Genomic DNA, 17,105 nt, shown 5'->3' on the forward strand with positions numbered 1-17,105 from the left:
AGCCTTTTTAGCTCTCTCTCAAGCATACGGTCCAAGTACCCCTTCAGAAAAATGATCCCGTAACATCTCATCAGTCAGACACTGCAGTAAGTTTGAACGTTTGTGCTTTGTCCATTAATGACAAAATACAAGTCTCAATGAAACTACTTGTAATGACTCACTGTCTTTCTGTCAAAGAATTGCTGTTGTAAAATGACATAGGAAAGGGAAGAAGAATATTATTCAGTCAGTACATCAGTAATTTCTTTTCTATGGTTTTCCCGCACTTCATTTGCCCTAAATTTAATTTCTGATTGGGCATCCCCCCCAATTATCATACATAGACAACGCTTTGTCCATATCGAACATTTGCTGTTTACCTCCTCCAACCAGTCCTCAATACGCAAAGAACCAGGTTTTGCTTTACCAGATTAATTGCAGCCCTTTCACTCGTGAGGGATATAGACCACCTACCATCACTGGCTGCTACCATCCCTGCAAGCTGCATTGCCTACACCGGTTCATTCTAGGCTATATGTCTATGGTTTTCCAATCGACGCTGCTGCAGTTCGCCTCTATTTTATTTTTATTTTTTACAGTTCCTGTTCTTGGGACATGACTGCTGTGAGTACAGCGGTAACAGGGAAGCAGCAAGCAGGGCTTGTCCTCAAGGTGTCCTATACATCTACTGCTGTTCCATCCCCTTTACAAGAGTTACTAAAAAGAAAAACATGAAAACCATCTCCTACATTCTATTGTTCTCAAATAACACTCATTGACGTGTACCAATAGTAGCCGATTATGCCAAATGTAAGTTCTGTGCAATAAGAGACAGGAGTCTTGACACAGAAAAGGTTTTTCTTTTTATTGGTACGGAATTTTAAAAAATGCTATAAGAAAGAACAGCAAATAGTTTTTCATTTTTATTTTGCACAATTCATAAAATGTTTTGGGAGCAATAACAAATTTACGCAAAGATTGACCAGTCCCTCTCTGGACCACAGACTCTACCCAGCTGAATTGTACCTTTTATTCCTGTTTGCTGCAGATTTAGAGAAGGGAATACAAGTGAATCCCACACTTCAAAATTATACTGCAATAGGCATCCAAAAGCAGCAAGCAAACTCTCCACTCACAACACTTTAACCAAGTCGAGTTGTGAGGACCCAAAGCTTAATGGCTCCCAGTCTGCCTCGGGGGGCTAGGATTTCTCTCCTAGCACGTGCCAGCTGAAGTAACGATGTTTGGGCTTCTCAGCACAAATAAATAAAGTCATAAACCTGCAACCTTGAAGAACTGTGTTGTTATGTTTGAAGAATAAGCTCCCTAAAAATCCTGAAACTTCGATGGAGGTTTTCCATATGGAAGTGGGAAACTATCATCCACACTACATATTATAGCAAGTTATTTTGAGAATAAGGAATCATTTCATACATCAAAATGTCTAGGATGATTTGGGAATCATAATGATTTTGCGTTCTATCCTCAATGCTGTAATCTAACTAATTCTATAGCACAGCTACTACAGGGAGTACATATTTCGTCACAAACCGTAGATTTGGCACCTGCACAATCTTGTGCATTCCCAGTATCCTTAGCATGAGTGGCCAATCACGCAGCGTTGCCAATTTAGCGACTTTGTTGGTCGGTTTAGCGACTTTGTCTTCCCTTGCGACTAAAAATCTTTTCTAGCGACTAGTGACAATTTTGGCGACATCTCGCAACTTTGGCAACCTCCATTATCGTTATTGAGCAACAGCAAAAACCACCATTCACCAATTTGTGACAATGTGGTAGCGGGGGGGCTACCCTGCTACCGTAGCACCACCCCCCCACCCCCCCGTCATCATGCAATCTAGCGACATTTCAGACAGCCAATAGTGACTTCTGGTGAGATTTTTTTGGCAACACTGCAATCAAGGAGTGATACTTCCAATCTTGCCCACTGAAAATAGCAGCATCCCACCATGCCTTTATATACTGTGGTCTGCCTGTTTAGAAAGTGCCTATCTGCAAACTATTGTTCATGACCTCAGTAGCTACAGAAGCCTAACAAACTATACAGTACACTGTTAGAAATGGTATTTGATCAGCTAACATGCTTTTCAGTTGTCAGTATAATACAGTATTTTGCCAGTGGTTGGCTGTGTACTAGGCAGAACTGATACTGTCCTGCTTGAGTCGTTGCTGGTGCCTGGTGGTTCCCATCAGCTATAGCTAAATATTAGCTAGGCGTTAAAGCTATGTTTTTCAGGGTTTAAATATATTGCTACTTGCTGAATACGAGGTAATTAATGCCTCGTTCTGGGTTTTTAGATAGCACAGAGATCTAAAACTCTTTCTCCAATAATGCTCCCCTTTTAATTACGTCAAAATTACCACATTTGGACGGCTTATGCCACCGGTAGGGGTGTCTGTTGTGATCAGTCATCCCTTCCCGCACGATTTAAAAACCTGATTTAGAAATTGCACTCACAATTTCCCAAGTTAACATCGGTAGCCTATCGGAGACAGCCTGCAACCGATGGGAAAAAACTCCATTGGCGTGATTGTTTTGGTACGTCGGAGATAGGCCAGGCTTGAATGCAAAATGTCATCTTTGTTGTCGTATTTGGTATACAGATCTGACCGTTCACTCCGTTCACTCAGAAAATGGTTGAGCAGGTCCTGTTGAGAATGGAAATGATGGAAAAGAGGAGGATGGATGGACTGGAGAAAGGTCTTTATGAACAGCATAAGGCAATCCTGACTGAAATGAGAAAGATCAAAGTCATGTGTGCTGGAAAGAGCTCGGGCAGAAGAGAGACCCAGTGTTAGCAAGACCCAGAGAATAAGCGGGATGAACAGAAAGGAGCGGAAATTGGCAAGAAAGAGAAAGGAGGGGAGGAACGAAAAAGCGCGGGGGATAGAACTGCAACTGAGAAGGATAAAGTGAAAGGTCAGCGAAAGACATGGACCATTTGGAAGTCAGCAAAAAGAGGTGGCAGAAAAAAAAGACCAACAAGGCTGAGGAGGAGCAAGAAAGAATGAGGGATGAGGGGAAAGGCGATGGGGAGGAGCAGAAAGAAGATGGGGAAGGGATGAGTGGCAGGGAGGAAAAGCAAGGTAAAGACAAACAAAAGAAAGGAGAGCGACGGAGGAAGTGAGAAAGAGGATGGAACAGAATCGGATAAGGAGAAGGGCAAAATAGATCAGAGAAAGAGATGGAGTTTTTGGGGATCAGCAAAAAAGAGGTCTCAGAGAAAAAGAATGACGGCCGAGAAGCAGGTAGAAGAAAGGAGAGATGAAAAGAACAAAATAAAAGAGAGGATAAATTGGTGGCAGCATTTGTACAGAAACGAAACCCCAGAGATTGTGAACGTGAACATAGTCTTTGGACGACAGTACCTGGACGGCAGGAGAACACAAGGGCGGCCAGTCACTCAAAATAGTGTTTAAAGCTAAATTAACTGCAGTGTTGTGCATATAACCCCTATCGTTAGACTGCTGGTAAAAGTACGAAGGCATTAGTACAGGAATAAGACACGTAGAGTTGCGACAACTAGTCTTAAACTCATTCCAGTTTGGGACCCGGACTCAAGGAATTAGAATGTCCAGTTCCTTCACGGATTCGGTCCCCACCGCTTTAAGTTCAGGAACTGAACTGTTGTTGCTTCGGTCACACTGATGGGAGGGGCTCAGAGAGTAAAGCATGCCCCACTCAAGCAGATCAATGCTGCCATTGGCTAATGGCTAATAGACAACAGGGCCCAATGGTGAAAATGGTTAAATGGGAGGGAGTAGCTGCAGCTTCAACAAATGGCAAGTTCCCAGTTTAACTTACTTAGAGCTGAAAGAAAGGAACAAATCTCATTGTCTCCAACTAATGGCAGGAGAGTGCAATAAATATTTTGGGAGATATTTATATATATAAATAAAGGGACTACAGGAATACCGTTGAGCTACATGACATTATTGTGATTATTTAATTGCTGCAAATTAAATATTCTGTGTGTGTTTGTGTCTAGTAATCAGTCAACTAACATACACAGACTTCAAAAAAACAAAAAACCAGACATCTATAATATTATACTGCTGCCAATATGTCATGCTTGCCAGCAGATGTCAGTAGAGACACATGGAATAGAGTGAACCCTGAATGAAAACTGTTTTCTTCAGTTTACTGACTTTGCTGTTGCGCGGAACAGTAGTCACAGAACTAGACATGCATTCAGAAGCGTACAGGTTTAAATCTTGGATGGGGTACTGCAATTGTTCTCTTCAAAGGTACTTAACCAGATACTTCCAGCAAATATCATGGTGTCTATTATGTTCAGTGTGTAAGAATTTAAATATTTGAACTGTAGTCCACAGGTCACTCTATTTTGTCTTTCATATATAGGGATGGCTCATGTTGAAACTCATGATAGCACTGTGGGTTCAGAACATCTACATTTTAGACTCACCACTGATTACCCTCAAAAAATTCATTGTTGATATTATTTTTAAAACCAGCTACCAATAGGGGGCAGCAGAGGTACAAATGAAGCAGCCAGTTTGACGCACGAGATTTAAAAGCTGAAGTGACCGGCTGTGTTGTTTTGTGTGTCCTTGTATGTGTTTGTTTGCGTGTTTTTATGCTCATTGTTAGTTTCCACTGTTACGACCAGGTCGCAACACCACGTAAAGTGAAACATGGTATATATTTGTTAATTTGACACAATGGTTATTTGAAGGATCTGGTGAAATTTACCCATGTTCTTGTGAGTTGGTCCAACAAGCAATTAAAAAGAAAAACAAACAAACAAGCCAGCCGCTTTTAGAGTTGATTTACCCAGCGGGCATGGCTGCGGCGGGCTGGGCCACAGATGACTTTGGTATTGACGGGGAGGACGGGAGACAGGGCTGACGGATTGAGCTGGCTTCGCCGGGCTCACAGAAGGTCAGACCACCTGCCGACCCACCCGATGGTCACGCGGTCACGCCTGTCAGTCCTCCCAAACAGACTCAATAGTGAACGGGGGTCGGAGCCCCGCCTTCCCCTGTGACTGATCTCGGCTGTCTGCTGCAGAAACGAGGATGAGAATGAGACAACGAGACAGAAGGGAGGGATCTCAGGTCTCAGAGGAGACAGTTTGTAAAAGAAGACTGAGGTGTGAGAAGAGAGTAAGTAAAAGAACAGAGATGTGGAGAAAGTTATTTAAATGAGATGAAGGTGGAAAAACTATTAGTTAACAGAGGTGAGGAGTCTCTTCACAGTGGTGAAGTGCACTTATTGTATGTCGCTTTGGATAAAAGTGTCTGCCAAATAAATGTAATGTAAATGTGAGGAGACATTTTGTAATGAATTGCGAGTGAAATGTTGCTACTGGAAAACAAGATAAATGATGCACAGTGTTTAGTCATGTCCATATTGGGAGCTACACAGTTCTCAGGTACAAGAGAATACTGTATGAGACTGTAGATGTGTGGCCTTCAATAGCCCCAACGTCTCATCAAAGATACTAATGACCGATCCCAAGGTTTTGGGATTCAGTGGCATGGCTAGATCTGGTAAATGGGTTCAACACGCTATTTATTAGGCTAGGTTTGACTTTGTCTATTTCCATTATTTATTCATGAGTAAACTATTCAAATCAAAAAAGGTAGAAAATTACTGTCATTTAGCTGGGGGCCATTTTTGGTATCCTTTAGTTCCAAGGAGAGAGAGGAGACCAGAATTATCAGTCCATTACATTTGATTGACACGGCAAGATGAAGATGGGACTTTATGTACTTAGGATTCATTGGAAGAGTAAACATTGATTTCCCCTCTGAGCAGTGACATGGGTTTCTAGGCAACTGTCAGCTAGCTAAGTGCAGCAGCACACTTATTTTTAAATTAAAAACTACAACTTGTTGACTTTCTGCATCAACAACGAAAAATGCATTCTCAACTACATTTTGTCTCAAATAACAATAAAGTGTGCTCTCTTCCCAGGCATTCAAATGACTGGTGCTGATCATTCTAGATTCCAACTGGTTTTAACCCTAAGATGAAAGATGTTTCACTAATAGGGTTCAATGCCCCATCCCATTCTACTGCTATTGTTACAGAATCATTTGCCATCATGCCATCTGGTAGGATTGTCTGACACATATGATCATAGTTAATTAGAAAGACTGGACATTTGAAAGCTAGAATTAGGCTACTTTAAGCAGTGTCAAAGGTAAGAAAAAAAGATGTTACAGTAGTTCCTTGAGCAAGTACGGAAGCACCACCTAAAGTACCGTGAAGTTATAAAATCTCTATCTGTGTCTTGAAAATTTTACTGTCACATTTTCAGCAATCTTAAAATGAAGCACTTCCTGTTAAATGCCACAAATTAATGCTCCAATTTGTAGTAGCCAAAATTTGCAGAATTCTAACAGGTATATTTGTTCAGTATTGCTTACTGCAAGGTGCATTGTCCACTGTAAAGTACTGAAAAAAAGAACTACCAAAAGATATACACTATTTATTTCCATTTGAGAAACTCTGATGAACTATTTCTCATGAAACTGTGACTGTTTTTGCGAAAGATTTCCTTGAAGTTCATGATTACCAAAATATGCCCCAACTTGATTTAACTTTCTTTAGAAAAACACAATGGCAAAACAATCTCTCTTCTTTCCAATTATTGATTGTGTCAGTCTAAACCGATAAGGCTTTCACATACATTTTAGCAAGTCTGACTAAAGCACATATGGGGTGCCATTTGTAAAATTTTGCATTCTGTGATTCTGTTCCATTTTTGCATGTTTAGCATTGCCAAGTGTTAAATAATTCACTTAAATTTTCAAATGTCACTTTTTCCAAAACATTTAGTGAGCAATATGTCTAAAACATTGTAATTGCTTTGCCAAGAGTAATGTTCAGCATCAAAGCAGGATTGAAAAATAATGTATTCAATTTGAATGTTATATATACATGTCAATGTTAAGTATAAATACACATGCTAAATAAAAATGTTAAAAAGCATACGTTTGGAAAATATGCTAATTATTGTTTACTGAAACAGTTTAGCTTTTTACACTAACTATTTAGTTGGAAGAAGTGCTGTTTGAGCAATGGTGTAACCGATTTAGCAAACAAACTTGCTGTAGGCTACTCACAAAATTAAATAGCTCAGTTATATACTTTTCATTGTCATATGTTATAGTCAAACAACACTTACCATAATAATGTTATGTACAAGATATCATAGAAATAGCCTTTATAACCGTTAGCTATCATTAGCCATAGAGCTAGTCAGACTAGGCTATTTGCAAACTACCTTATAGTCAACAGGTTATAGATGCTGTCTCCCTCAGTAAACAGTGACTACACGTAACTTGAGATGTTCTCTCTTCAGAAATATTAATCACTTCAAAGCATTTGAAACTTTTATGATTAAGCTCAGGGTAAAAACACCTAGGCAACAGTTGCTAGCCAGCTAAGGTAGCAAATTTCATAACTGTTAGCTAACAAGTAGTTATCACTATTGGGATGGCAGGTATGCCATCCCGCCAAGTTACGCCTTGGCGGGGGCATGCCCCATACCTATACAGCACCGAGAGTTTGGCACTTTTCAGGGTTCCCCACAGAAATAACCACAACAGCCATTTAGCTATACTTGGCCTACCCAGAGCCACAGATAGAGCCCTACAGTTCTGCAAGAGAAGAAAGTGAAGATAGGCCCCGTCATGTGATGAAGCTGTGGTTTTCTCAAGACCCTGTTTCAAATTTAATCGATTTTGTTCTCGACCATTTAGAGATCTGTCCGCCTAGTCAACGCACCCGGAATAGTGATATTTGGTCATATAATATTTGTCATTTAATTTGTACAGGAGTGAGTTCGCTGAATTTCTACAACTCTCATAGGAAATACATGCCGGCCTCATCATATAATTCTATTTCCGGGCTGTGCCAACCATCTTGCGGTGGTGCCACATGCGGAAATATCGAATTGAATAGGACTGAATGGAACCACATGACCACGTTTCCCTTCTAGTTCTTATACAGTTCAATGCCTATTTCCGATAGCCTGACAGAAACAGCAGAGCAATCTGCTGGGAGTGGAGGTAGCTATAAGGTTTATATTTGATCATTTTAAGATATGATGATCTTCAGGTGAGAAATATTACACAAGAATTTTCATTGTTTTGCCAGTAACCTAGCTAAAATTCTGAAGTGTGATAAAAATCTGTTCTCATATTTTATCAATTGTTCGTATAAGTAGCATCCTAGGTGTAGGTTTGTCATTAGCATGTTCACTAGCAAGTGAATAGTGTTACACTTCAATCTCTTATTTCTGAATATGCCATTATTTGGAGTGCAAAGTTGGCAGTAGCTTTACTTCTTTGGTACAAAATAAAAGGCTGGAGGCCTTGCTAAATAGCACATTGGTCTGGTAAAAGCACACAAAGATATGCATTATTGTGCAAAAGCGGAATACTTGGGAATTATGCAAAAGAGTAGCCCTGTTCAAAAACAAATTTGTAGTCCATAATTTTGTATTGGTGAAATTAATTGTTATTCAAATTGTAGCCAAACCCTGTCTTGATATCATCCTGATTGTTCAATTCAAATTATGTCGGGAAAGAGGCCCTGTAAAATGTTTTCTGGCGTTAGACAGCTAAACCTAGCTTGAACAATGATATGTTTACATGTATATCTTTACCAAGATATTGTATACAGTGTGGTATAAATCATTTTTATTTTATGAATGGGTATTTTTTGTTATTACGGTGAAAACTGGGACATGAGCCTGGTAAATTTGAGTCCCCTACTGCAATGGAATAGGTTTTAAGTGAGACGTTTTGGCATGTGCAGCTTTTTGAGAAAACATATTCCATTAAATGTCACCTCCCATACCAATATACACAAGTAAATGCATACAGTATTAGTTTTACTGTTCGAATGCCACTAAATATTGGTTCATGCTGTTGAAGAAACCAAGATAATCCCACCCTAAAGGTTGCACAGGCGATGATGAAGCTGCATTTCTTTTAAAACGAACCAAACTCAGTTCTTTTAATGTGAACCAAAAAGTGAACCAGCTGCAAATGAACTGTCTTTTTTGTCCTTGAAAGAGGACTCAACTCTTTCTTGGTTGACTTAAGCATTGATGAGATCTCAGACCACTTGTTGGTCACACTACAGCTCCTTTAGAACTCAGACCCCACTGCTGTAACATTCAAATGTGGGCAGGGGTTGACATAAGTGGTACACAAGCATGCATTTGTGGCGCGAAAAAAAAAAAATGCATGGAAATTTGATGTCCTAATGGTGTATTTGAACCATTATGAGGTAAAATTGCTGTGCACTTTTAAAATCTTTTTTCTGTTAATGCATACATGTGTACTACACAAGTATGCATTATGTCAACCCCTGATTATGGGTAATTTTCATCAGGATTGACTCTGCAGATGTGTTTGTCATATGGTTGTGCTAGATTTTGTGCTACATGGAAGTAGAGCACTTCTTTCTTCTGACCATACAATCCCCCGAACACCACCATTCTACAATTTCATTTTAGCTGGGCACGCTCAGAAGTCACTGCAGCTGCGTAGAATCAATGTATGGCAAGTCTCCAGGTATTAAAGTGTACAGCAAAACGGAAAGCGGACTGGGGCCGATTTGTGCTCACAATGCACAAATTAAGTGGACCTCGAAAAGACACACAAATGCACCGTGCTGTGACCACCACCTGAGAGGGATCTGAGTTTGTTTGGGGTGTTCACTTACAGACAAAAAAATGCAGAGTCATCAGTCTGAGCCCACTTGAGAGGCTGAAACGATCCAAGTGTGAAAACACTCTTAGACCCACCACTAATTCCACCAAAAAATTCATTGTTGTCGTTATTTTTAAAATCAACTGCCAATAGGGGGCAGGCGAGGTACACATGAGCCAGTTAGTCCGACAACTGAGATTTAAAGGCTGAAGCGACCTGCGGTGTTATTAATGGATATATGTGTGTCTTTGTATGCGTGTGCTGAATGTTACTTTCCACTCCACAAGTTCAGCTAGCAATGCCCTTTCAAAACAGAAATCCAAGAAACGCATTATATATTTCTTAATTTGACACAGTGGTTATGTGAAGGGTCCGGTGAGATTGATGTGTGCGCGATTGACAGTGAGTCCAACAAGCAATTAAAAAGAAAAACAAACAAACAAGCCAGCCGCTTTTAGAGTTGATTTACCCAGCGGGCATGGCTGCGGCGGGCTGGGCCACAGATGACTTTGGTATTGACGGGGAGGACGGGAGACAGGGCTGACGGATTGAGCTGGCTTCGCCGGGCTCACAGAAGGTCAGACCACCTGCCGACCCACCCGATGGTCACGCGGTCACGCCTGTCAGTCCTCCCAAACAGACTCAATAGTGAACGGGGGTCGGAGCCCCGCCTTCCCCTGTGACTGATCTCGGCTGTCTGCTGCAGAAACGAGGATGAGAATGAGACAACGAGACAGAAGGGAGGGATCTCAGGTCTCAGAGGAGACAGTTTGTAAAAAAATAAATAAAAAAGACAGAAGTGTGCGGAGAGGCTTAGTAAAGGAAGACGGGTATGAGGTGAGGGTTAGTTAAAGAAGAGAGATGAGGAAGGAAGGAAGTTATTTAATTAAGATGGAGGTGAATAAACTGTTAGCAAAGTTAGCGGAGCTGAGAAGTCTCTAAACAGAAGTGAGTCCTCACAGAGGTGAGGAGACATTTTGTAATGAGTAGCGAATGAAATGTTGCTACTGGAAAACAAGATTAATGATGCACAGTGTTTAGCCATGTCCATATTGGGAGCTACACAGATCTCAGGTACAAGAAAATACTGTATGAGACTGCAGATGTGTGGCCTTCAATAGCCTGAATGTCTCAAAGATCAGTATCAAAGATACTAATGACCGATCCCAAGGTTTTGGGATCCAGTGGCATGGCTGGATCTGAGCAATGGATTCTACATGCTTATTAAGTTAGTTTTACTTTGTCTATTATCATTATTTATTTGTGACTAGACCATTCAAATCTAAAGAGGTAGAAAATTACGGTCATTTAGCTGGGAGCCATTTCTGTGCCATTGGTATTCTTCAGTTCCAAGGAGCGAGAGGAGACCAGCATTATCCGTCAATTACATTTGATTGACACTGCAAGATGAAGATGGGACTTCATGTACTTTGGATTCATTGGGAGAGTAAACATTGATTTCCCCTTTGAGCTGCGACATGGGTTTCTAGGCAACAGCCAGCTAGCTAAGTGCAGCACCGGAATTGTTTTTCAGTTCAAAAACTACGCTTAAATTGTTTACTTTTTCTGCAAATGCATTCAGTCAATGCAACCAGCAGCAACACCTAGAAACGCTTCTACTAAATTTTGTCTCAACAATTTATAATTTATTCTTGACTGCTTTTTTCAAATAATCTCATAATCTTAAAAACCTGAGGCAGGCAGCTCTACAGAGGAATAATGTTGTGCTCTACTCCTCCATGGAAAGCTGTCTACAAGAATAGTGCCAACAATATTTTTAAGTGTTACACCAAACGATACATTCCCAATCTCTTCAATACCATGCTCTTGCACTCCTACTTAGCCCAGACTGAAAAGAAAGAACAGGCGGGTTGGGAATAGCTATGTTTCCCTCCTATTTAATATGTTCCTTAAAGGTATTCCTAGGGGGAGAAATACATATTTTTGATCATATGAGGTTGGATACATTCTGGATTTTGCCGAAAGGGAAGAGGAGAAGGGGGGAATTCCTGGAGCAGAGAGATGAATGAGACATACATGAATAACGCACATTCATGCACACGCACACACACACACACGGCGCACACACACATGCACGTGCCTACACAGGCACATATCCATACATACACACTTACACCGACACAAAACGCTCACACGCACAAGCGCGCGCCCCCACCTATGCACGCGCAGACACAAACACTAGCACAGCACACACACACACGCACACACACACCGCTTCTAAACTGCTCCCCAACGTTAATTGGTAATATCTGAGAGCAGTTCCCTGCGCCGGATGCCTCTCTGGAGCCGTGGTAGCTCCGGAGCAAGGTTGGTGTGCCATCACACTGTCTCTCACCGGAAGGGATGCCACGGGGTGCAGTGTGTTCCACCTCGGCTTGAAAGAGACTGGACAACTGCATGGCTTCGCCTGCTTTCATTCTGCCCCGAATTCCCTCGCTGCGGCACGCTGCCGAGAAGTAAATTACACTGTTTGGAGGTCTTACTTTTCCCCAACCCTCTCCTATCACTCACACTGATTGTCAGCCGTTGTCAGGCTCTGGTTTTTATATTGAGTCCTACTACAAATGGAAGACTGGAAAAGAAATATGGCTTCTGCCCAAAACCGAAATAGTGTACTCTTATATAACCCCGCTGGTTAATCCTGCTTTATCACTGCATCTTATTTAAATCAGTTCCATGTTTATTGAGTTTAACCTGTGCTTTGTATGTGTTAAATTACAGTTCTGCCTAATTAGCTCGACAGCCTTAATGTCTTGCAGTGCTCTCTCATGCAGCTGCTGAGTCTAGGCATGACTTGTTCTGGTAAATCTTTTGCAGGAAAACTAAAAGAAAAACAAAGCTGTTATTGTGGACCAAAAACCAAAACCATCAATGTTTCACTGTTTACTTAATATGGGATAAAACACTGTAATGTTTGGGGTGTGGCTGTTTTGAAGGACATTTAAACAGTGCTAAACCATTTGTCTGTGTTCATGAGCTACTAGGGATATTCTGAAATCAATGTGCATCGATGCACGGCAATGCAAACGTCATGATATAACTGCATAGATGTGACATGATTTGATTCGTTTCACGATGAATTGTTCATTTACATTTCAAACTTTTATTTAGGCAGATTGAGGCACTTCAGTTAATAAACACATTTTTTAATTTTGAAGGTTATACTGTTATTTCAATGATCTCTTGAGTGTCAGTGAGTTGGGAGGATTTCTCAAATCTCATATTCACATTGCAAATAACACAAATATTCACAAATAACTTTAATTGTTATTAATCATATCATCGTAAAAAATTAAGAAATCATATTGTGTCATATAGCTGTTCAGAGTATCACTATCTTATTGCATCATCATCAAGTTGTATCGTTACACGCCTATTATCTACATGACTATTTGCATTGTGGCTCCTGGACAGACCTCAATACAAAATATTTTTCAATGTATGTTGCGTCAGGCAATCCCTCAAACCCATACCCTCATATCTCCAGGCCATACTGAAACTTGCTTGTTAAATAAATGAAATGTTATTTCAACTCTGAGAAAAACTGGAGGGAAGAACTAGACATAGACATTTCACTTCACTTGAGTGTGTCAAGAAGTGTAGGTTTGCAGTGATGGTATTATACACATATTACATGTGTGGACTTTGTGATTTTAGGCCCCTCTGGAAAAAAAAAGTGCTTCTTGAGTGGACATGTGGCAGTTGAAGCATTTTGTTGATGTGGTGTGTGTCGGGAGCTTATAATGTACAAATATCGCCCATCTGATCAATGAGGGAGAATTCATGAGGGCATCCTTAGGTGAGGACAAATGCTTGTCTGAATGTTATGGATGGAATATCATGTTTAACTTTGCTAGTCAGTTGGCTTGCATCATTCAGTTTAATTGATAACACACACCACACTAATCTTTCTTTATCATGGATATAGCAATTACCATAGTAATGGTAATGCAACATACATACCGGGTTTTTCAGTGATTTCAAAGTACAGTTTACCCCTTCAGATTTCATGTTGCTTTTTACCGGACATTAGACACGTTCCAAAGAAATATATGGGCAACCCTTAACCGCTTGATGATAAACTCATATGTTATGTTGGTCAAAGAATGCAACAGTGCACATTATGAATGTACGTAATGAATATGAATGTATCTTAATCTTTGACGAAAACACATTTGTTTTCGTTTTTTTTTTTTTTTACTAGCACGGGGTCCCCCAATTCATGGGGCTTCACATGGTCATGGGGCTTACTGTGTATGTAAGTATCTAAGACCCCTATGAATGCAGTTGATGTTAGGCAGTAAAGATATGAACTTGACGTGTGGATATCATATTTAGTGGTTATCGGTTTAGCTTAAAAATTCCAGAGAGGCAGCATTGTGTTTATGGGGAAATCATAATTAACTATAGCAAAATGTATTAAATAAACCATGCATTGTTCAAAAAAGCTTTAAATCTCATCTCTTTATTTACTTCTGTCAACAGAGACCCCAGCTACAGTTTTCACGTCTAATTTCATTTAGTGATTACAGAGCTGCAATCTCACTGCATGCGTTTTATTTCAAATGAATAGAGTTAATACCAGCCGTAGTCACAGAGGTGATTAAAGGGTTTAGGGTGCTTTAGAGCGCAGGAGCGGCCCTCTCGCATGGCCTGGCCTCATCAGAGAGAGCCGGCCTAAACTTATCCTCAACCTCTCGCTCCGACTCCATTTCCCTCTGGCATGTTGAGTATGTGCGATATGCAGTGTGAGCGTCTGAGCATTATGCATGCAGTCAACTGCCTGCAAGGCTGACTCCTGGGTCACAGCGTGTGGCTGCGGGCCAGTCGTCATTCCAGCCTTTGGCTGGGAGATAGAGCGCTGGTTGATTGGATATGGGAAAGAGAGCTTCTCCATAGCATGTGGCAGGAGGCCAGCGACACATGGAACATATGTCTGGAGCAACAGAGGGCAGGACGGTGACAGAGAGGGGCATCCACCCATTGACCATCTCAAAGGTCAATTGTTCTTTATCGTGAGATCGGTTTCTGTCTTGGTCATGCCTTCATTTTTTATTTATTTTTGTAATTTTCTTTTTCGATTATTTTGGATGTTTTGTGCTGCCATTCAGTACAGGGAATGCAATCCTCTCAGCTTCAGGCATGTTCTAGAATACCAAGTGAGCGGACTGTCAGCAACTATTCACTGCGCTCCCCTGTTAGTGTTTCTGAGATGTTGATTAGGTGAGTGGTTTGTTCCCTGCCAAAAACCACTTTTTTGTGGCAGTCCATTGTGAGATGATCCCAGTCCACTATGACTCTGCATGTTTAAACAGATTCATTTCAGCACTTTTTAGTGCAGATGTCCAAGTTTCTTTAGCTCCTGTGGAAACGTTTATTGCGGGGACACAGCAGTGCACAGCTGCTCTCGTTGTTTCCAGAGCAGCTTGTTTTCCACCTTTAAGAGCTGAGGTGTGGCTGGAGAGCTGAAGGAAATCAGGCTCATTCTGCCTGATGTGACATCCAGACAGGAAGATGAACTGCTCCTGACCCCCCCGCGATAATTCTCATGCTGTTCTGCATCTGCTCGGGGCCATTAATCCTCCCAACAGAACTCTGCTCTCGCGGCAAACCAGGTTGGCTCTTCAGCGTGATGTCACAGTGCTCCCCGAGGGCCGTCGCTGGCGTTGCCTCGGCCGGGAGGCTGACATGTGACCCGGGCCTGCTCTGCGAATCGCATTATTATCATATTTAATCAATTATGGAAATGGCCCCCCTGCTCTGAGGGCTCAGAGCGGAGAAACGTTGCGTAACGCACCGGCGAGAATGCAAATGAAACCCGTCGTCCTGAACCCAGCCCACAAGCCTGTCAGTCTCTCTCTGGCAGAGTGCGTCGACACAGAGCCTGCGAAAAAAACACGATGGTCTTGTATGATTAGAGTAGAGCAACGCTTTCTATTTAATTTTTTTATTTTGTTGATGCTGCTGCCCGAGTTATTACATGTTTAAATATTTAATCCCAGGGTGTAATGATTACTTTCTTGTTGCTAAATTATTTCAAACATTCTTCACCAGAGCTCTGGGATCGCTTTGGTCTCCCAGCAATTAATTTAAGTTTCATTCACTGGCAATTTTATGCAAAACATTCCCAGAGCAATCAGAGTTTAGGGAGGGATTTCGTATTTCTCGCGGTGGTGTGCCCAGTGTTCTTTCCCATGCGACCCGCTGCCATCCCTGTCCTATATTCCTGAGCCACAAACAGAGGACGTGCTTTTCAGAAAGGTCCGTAGCATGGGGGTTGTGGGTTCAAGCCACTGCTGTATTTGATATTCCAGCTGGATTTCAGTTTATTGGGAAATTAATTAAGTCACATTTTTCTATTCCTGTTCCAGGCGACTGTAGCACATTTTTATCAGACTTTTAAAATATTTCGCTGACTGGGGAGAAGTGATGAAAAAGTACAGAAAGTACTTCCCAGAGAAACTGGGTATGTCTCCAGGTATACAGAAATTAAGTTATGCTGAAAAAATCAGGGTAGAAACATTTCCTCACAATTTAGGAACTAAATGAGCATCATTAAAATGGGATGAGTGTGCACATATGTACAGTTCAGTACGTATGTATAACAGCTAAGCAAATAACCAACCTAAGGATTTATTTTGCATAACAATCTAACTTTTACTTATCTGGCATTATTGCATGTGTCTTTTCTGGAACATATCAAACGTCATTTTAAATAGTCTTAGATATATGTCCCTGTGTGAAGGAAGTCGTAATTATAGAAAAGGTTCCATTGGTTGGGGAACATATGCAGGATTCATCTCATGAACAGTGTATTTCTCCTCCTGGTGTTTGACTCTGTAGTGTCTGTCATTTAAAGGTCCAGTCCGGTGTGCAGAAGCTCTTGCTCCTTTTACCTCTCAAACAGGATGTGCCAGAACACTCACAGGCATTGGATCATGCACACCCATGCAGCTGCAACTTTTCTTTTTTTCTTAGAAGAGTACATTGTGACTGATGAATGCATACATGTGAGGCATAAGCAAACATGCACATGCACACATTGTGTTCCTAAATAGTGAAGAAATGTTTCTCCCTCCATTTTTTCAGCATAACTTAATTTCCGTAACAGTCACACACACACACACACACACACACACTCACACGGACACACATACGCGCACACACACACACACACACACACTCCAATAGCCTCTGGGAACACTGGGTTTGGTTTTATGAAGAAAAACAAGTTGTACGGGTTTGCACATGGTATCTGTAAAGCGAGCTTGGGTTACCATGACAACCATGCTTAAATTATTACACAGATGTGTGTGCGTGTGCGATTGTGTGTGTCTGCAAGTGTGAGCAAGTATCCAGGACAAATTTGTTTTCTGTCCTTGAGCTCTTCT

Source organism: Anguilla rostrata, chromosome 8 (genome assembly GCF_018555375.3).
Source record: "Anguilla rostrata isolate EN2019 chromosome 8, ASM1855537v3, whole genome shotgun sequence".
Lineage (NCBI taxonomy): Eukaryota > Metazoa > Chordata > Actinopteri > Anguilliformes > Anguillidae > Anguilla > Anguilla rostrata.